This window comes from Pan paniscus, chromosome 19 (genome assembly GCF_029289425.2).
Source record: "Pan paniscus chromosome 19, NHGRI_mPanPan1-v2.0_pri, whole genome shotgun sequence".
In the NCBI taxonomy this organism is placed as follows: Eukaryota; Metazoa; Chordata; class Mammalia; order Primates; family Hominidae; genus Pan; species Pan paniscus.
Window position 1 is genome coordinate 94,976,452 of NC_073268.2, and position 6,000 is coordinate 94,982,451.

The window sequence follows — 6,000 nt, forward strand, 5'->3', positions numbered from 1 at the left end:
GTGATCAGGTACATGTTAGGGTGATAAATACCATAGAGCAGTTGTGGTGCGGACAGCCAAGGGGGTGGGGCCAATGTGGGATGTACCTGGGAGGAAAGCGGGGCCTGGGCTCCAGGGTTGGGGGGCGTGAGACTGGAACTTCCAACCCAAGGCTTCGCACCTGTATCCTGGACTGCCCTCCCCGAAGTCATCCCCACCAGCACACAAACAGGCTGGAATTGCTCCCGGGAAAAGTGAAGCAGAAATCTTGCCAGGTGCAGTGGCTCACGCTTGTAATCCCAACACTTTGGGAAAGTAAGGTGGGAGGATCACTTGAGGCCAGGAGTTTGAGACCAGCCTGAGGAACATACTGAGACCCCATCTGTACAAAAAAAAAAAATTAGCTGGGCGTGATGGCGCACACTTGTAGTCCCACTACAGGGAAGCTGCAGTGGGAGGATCGCTTGAGCCTGGGGAAGTTGAGTGTGCAGTGAGCCGAGATCACACCACTGCACTCCAGCCTTGGTGACAGAGTGAGACCCTGTCTCAAAAAAAAAAAAAACCAAAAATCTTCTCTCCCCTCAATTCCCCCACCAGGGAGTACCCTACTTTTCTGTTCCCTCTACCATTATCTCCTCCAAACAGGTCTCTAAACCAGAAGTTTCCAGCTTTCTTTTCCTCCCTTTTCTCTTGGTTCTCTCTCTCTCCCTCCTCCCTCCATCCATCAACAAATACTCATTTGAGTATCTACTGTAGCCTGGACATCGTCCTAAGAGTGAGACATTCAGTGTCTACAGAACAGAGGAACATCCCTGGAACAGCAGGTGGAAACACGCAAGGTCCCAAGGTTGGACGATGCTGGACCTGGTGGAGCCCATGGTGTGGCAGAGGAGTGAGAGGAAGGAGGGCTGAGGCAGGAGGCCAGGAGCAGGGGCTGGGAGGGGACACGGCAGAGGGCAGCCAGGCTACCGGGAGGATGTGCGTTTTGTTCTGAGTGAGGTGGGAGCCTTTGGAGGGTTCTGAGCAGAGGGGCAGGATCGGACGCATCCTCTGGAAGGATGGGACTCTGGTGGGTGGCCCAGGTGGGGGCAGGGAGCCCAGTGAAAGGGCAGGTGCTGGAGATGCCGAGACTCCAGAGTCACAAAACCCCTTTCTGGTGCAGTGCCGTGAATGGCTGACCTGCGGCTGCAAGGTCAGATGAAGAGGGGACTGAGGTCTGAGGGGCCAAATGACTCTCCCAAGGGCACAGCAGGGAAGGGAGAGGACAGTCCCAGCAGCCAGGCCTCCCTCGCAGCCCACAACCCCCAGCTTGCTGACCCAGCCGTCTCCCTGCTGCTTGGGGCCCTCAGGGTCTTGGCTCCTGAGCCAGCTTCTGTCTCATTGACCACCCTCCACCTTCTCTTCCAGTTAGGGTCCTCACACTTCGAAACCAAGGAAACTGAGGCCTCAGACCAGGAACCTACTGAAGACAGGGAGTAGACTGGAATCTGGCTCATGGCAGCACAAACCCACTTTCTCTTTCTTTTTTCTTTTTTTTCTTTTTTTTTTTCCTTTGTTTGAGAGCCGGGGTCTCACTCTGTCACCCAGCCTGGAGTGCAGTGGCTTGATCTCAGCTCACTGCAACCTCTGCCTCCCAGGCTCAAGTGATCCTCCCACCTCAGCCTCCTTCGTAGCTGGGACCACAGGTATGCGCCACCACACCTGGCTATTTTTTGTATTTTTTGTAGAGACACAGCTTCTGCAAGCTGCTCCTTCTCCTTGTCCTTCTCTGTGCTTTGTGGCCAAGAGGGCTTGACCTTGCAAGCAAACTTGAACGTGGGGAGGGGCTGCCACCCATAAGGGAAGTGACAGGGTCCTCATGCCCCACGCCCAGGGCAAGAGAGGAAGGAGGAAGGCAGACCCTGGGCTGGGAGCTCCCTCCACTGCTTCACTGCTTTTTTTTTGAGACAGAGTTTTACTCTGTCTCCCGCTGGAGTGCAGTGGCACCATCTCGGCTCACTGCAACCTCTGCCTCCTGAGCTCAAGCAATTCTCGTGTCTCAGCCTCCTGAGTAGCTGGGGTTACAGGTGCCCACCATCACACCCGGCTAATTTTTGTATTTTAAGTAGAGACAGGGTTTCACCATGTTGCCCAGGCTGGTCTGGAACTCCTGAGCTCAGGTGATCCGCCCGCCTCGGCCTCCCACAGTGCTGGGATTACAGGCGTGAGCCACCGCGCCCAACCCATGGCTTCACTCCTAAGCAGCCCCCTTCACTTCTCATCTTGATATTGGTGGGTGGACTACCATAGGGACCACAAGGGACACCCAGCCCAGCTGCAGCCTGGGGGACCCTGGCTTGGATCAGCTTAAGAGCAGAGGCTGTCAGCCTCTCAGGACAGACAGGAGCACGAGGGAGCCCTGTGAAGTATGGGGGTGATTTCAGGGCCCTCAGACCACGCTCCAGGGGCCACTGCTTCCCACGAGGAACATCGCCTTGCTCTCCCACCCCCTCAAAGAGACCTTCCTGGCAGAGAGCACAGCAGAGCTGTCAGGCGTGTGTGCACCCTCGCCTGAACACACCAGGCAAACACCTCCCAGGCTGGACCTGATGAATCCTGTCCGGGGGCCGGAGGAAGTGCCAAGGCCTCCTCCCTGTCGCTCCTGTCTCAGGCCACCAGGCAGGACACCCTCCCTGCTGCGCCGGGCTGGCAGGAGGATGCTGCTCTTCTCGGTGGCCTTGCCCTCCCAGGCTGGATGAGAGCCATCTTCCCCTGAGCAGGTCAGGTTCTCTCTGTGGAGACAGCTTGAACGGACCCGAAGCCCCCACATTCTTTCTGGCAGGTTCCTAGAGAGCCAGATGTTCTCATCCAGAGATAGCATGGACGTTGGCCCCACACACCCGGGAAATTGACCCCCTGCCGATGGCTGGAACTCCAACCCTCAGGGGAGTGTCCAGGGCAGTCTCGGGCAGGGAGCCGGCAGCTGTAGGGGAAGGTGGGGACCGTGTCTGAGTCTGGCTGTCTGGGAGGTGACACTTCAGTCAGGTGACACGTGGCTGTTAGGAGCAGGCAGCCCATCTGTGCCTCCCCATCCAGCCGGGCCTCAGACTCTTGGTCACAATGGGCCCCCAGCCCACCTGTCCATCCCCAACATCCACTGGTGGGGCTGTTCACCACAGGACATCCTGAAGATGACAAGAAGGTGAGTCAAGTGATGGCTGGGCGTGGTGGCTCACGCCTATAATCCTAACACTTTGGGAGGCCGAGGTGGGCAGATCACTTGAGGTCAGGAGTTTGAGACCAGCCTGGCCAACATGGTGACACCCCATCTTTACTAAAAATATAAAAATTAGCCGGAATTCACTTGAACCAGGGAGGCGGAGGTTGCAGTGAGCCAAGATCCTGCCACTGCACTCCAGCCTGGTCAACCGAGCAAGACTCCATCTCAAAAAAAAAAAAAAAAAATAGAGTGACTGGGACCCACTGTGCTTGAGACAAGATACACAGGCAGCATGAGCTGCTCATTATGTTCTATGGCGGACGTGCTGAAGGGCATTTCAACATGGATTTCATTAGTCATCTTCTTTAGGGGCCGGGCTTCTCCGCCTTGGCACAGTTGACATTTGGGCCAGATCCCTCTTTGTGGGGGGCTGTCCTGGGCACTGTAGGGTGTTCAGCACCATCCCTGGCCTGGACCCACTGGATGCCAGCACCCTCTCCAATTGCAACCATCAAAAATGTCTCAAGACATTGCAAAACGGTCCTGGTTGGAAACCATTAGCAAACCAATAAAAGTCTTTGGTCCTGAGCAAAGCAAGGTGCAGAGACATAGGAACAAAAAGGTTCTATTTCACAGAGAACAAGAATGCAGATGGGAGAGTGAAGGTCCCCACAGCCTGGAGACCAAGGCATGCACCATGCTGCCGACACCGATTGTCGGGGGAGAGAGGCCAGGCACAGAATAGAATTTTTTTTTTCTTTTTTGAGACAGAGTCTCACTCTGTCGCCTAAGCTGGAGTACAGTGGCACAATCTTAGCTCACTGCAACCTCCACCTCCCGGGTTCAAGCAATTCTTCTGCCTCGCCTTCCAAGTAGCTAGGATTAGAGGTGCCCACCACCACGCTGGGCTAATTGTTGTGTTTTTAGTGGTGACAGGGTTTTACCATGCTGGTTGGGCTGATCTCGAACTCCTACCTCAAGTGATCTGCCCGCCTCGGCCTCCCTAAATGCTGGGCTTACAGGCATGAGCCACCGCACCTGGCCGAAAAAGATTTTTTATAAGTGTCCATGGTATGGACACAGTGTCTGGCGCCTGTAATCTCAGAACTTTGAGAGGCTGAGGCAGGAGGATCACCTGACACCAGGAGTTTGAGACCAGCCTGGGCAACACAGTGAGACCCCATCTAGACAAAGAATTAAAGAAATTAGGTGGTCAAGGCCAGGTGCGGTGGCTCATGCCTGTAATCCCAGCACTTTGGGAGGCCAAGGAAGCTGGATCACTTGAGGCCAGGAGTTCCAGAGCAGCCTGGCCAACATAGCGAAATCCTGTCTCTACTAAAAATACAAAAAATTAGCTGGGCATGGTAGCATGCCTGTAGTCCCAGCTACCCGGGAGGCTGAGGCACAAGAATTACTTGAACCCAGGAGGCTGAGTTTGCAGTGAGCCGAGATCGTGCCTGTACACTCCAGCCTGGGCGACAGAGCGAGACTCTGCCAAAAAAGAAAAGGAAAAGAAAAAGAAAGAAAGAAATTAGCTGTGCATGGTGGCATGTGCCTGTAGTCTCAGCTTTTCGGGAGGCTGAGGCAGGAGGATCACTTGAACCCAAGAGTTCAAGGCTTTAGTGAGCTCTGATTGGGTCACTGCACTCCAGCCTGGGCAACAGAACAAGAGACTGACTCTTAAAAAAAAAAATTTCCATAATAAACAGCATGTATAATACTTCATATATGTGAAGTCAAATATGTGAGTGGATCTAGAAAGAAGTATACAGGCCAGGCACGGTGGTTCACGCCTGTAATCCTAGCACTTCTGGAGGCCACAGCAGGAGGATCGCTTGAGCCCAGGAGTTTGAGACCAGCCAGGACAACATGGCGAAGCCCCATCTCTACAAAAAATACAAAAATTAGCCGGGCATGCTGGCACACGCCTGCAGTTCCAGCTACTTGGCAGGCTGAGGCAGGAGGATCACTCGAACCCAGGAGGTGGAGGTTGCAGTGAGCCGAGATCGTGCCAGTGCACTCCAGCCTGGGCGACAGAGTGAGACCCTGTCTCAAAAAAATAAAAATAATAAAAAAAAAAAAGAAGCATACAAAGGTGTTCACAGAAAGGTTAGTGGGTGCGCCTGGGCAATGGGAACTCAGGTAGGTGGGTGTCTTCTGTCCTGTTCCGTGTGGAGCAGGTAATGTAATATTCCGATGAGGGTCTGGCCCTGAAATGGGCAGGCCTGGGGGAAGGAGCACAGATGTTTCCCACCCTTTCTGTATAACACTATTAAAGACTTCTTGGCCACAGCCATCAGGGTTTACTTTTTAAAGATCCTGCTCCACCTTCCAGCCACTCTTGGTTCACGCCTCCCTTTGGTTTCTTTGTTTGCTTGTTTTTGTTTTTTTTTTGAGACGGAGTCTTGCTCTGTTGCCCAGGCTGGAGTGCAGTGGCACAATCTCGGCTCACTGCAACCTCTGCTTCCCAGGTTCAGGCAATTCTCCGGCTTCGGCCTCCGAAGTAGCTGGGACTACAAGCATGCACCACCACGCCCGGCCTTCCCTTTGGGTTTTGTTTGGCAGAGTCTGTTGATCTATTTCATGCCATCCCACAGGCCATCTTTGAGAAGGTGGGACTTTGGCCTCTCTCCGTCACTTCCATCTCCTGTCACCCCAACCTGCCGCCCCTCCGCAGACAGGCACCCCTCAGGGCAAAAGCAGCCATGAGCCAGGGCACCTCCCTTTAGCAAACCTGCTTGGATTCCAGCCTCTGCACACCCCTTGTGCCCGGCACAACCTTCACAGCCCCAGGCAGCAGCCCCAAAGCCAGCCCTGTTGCC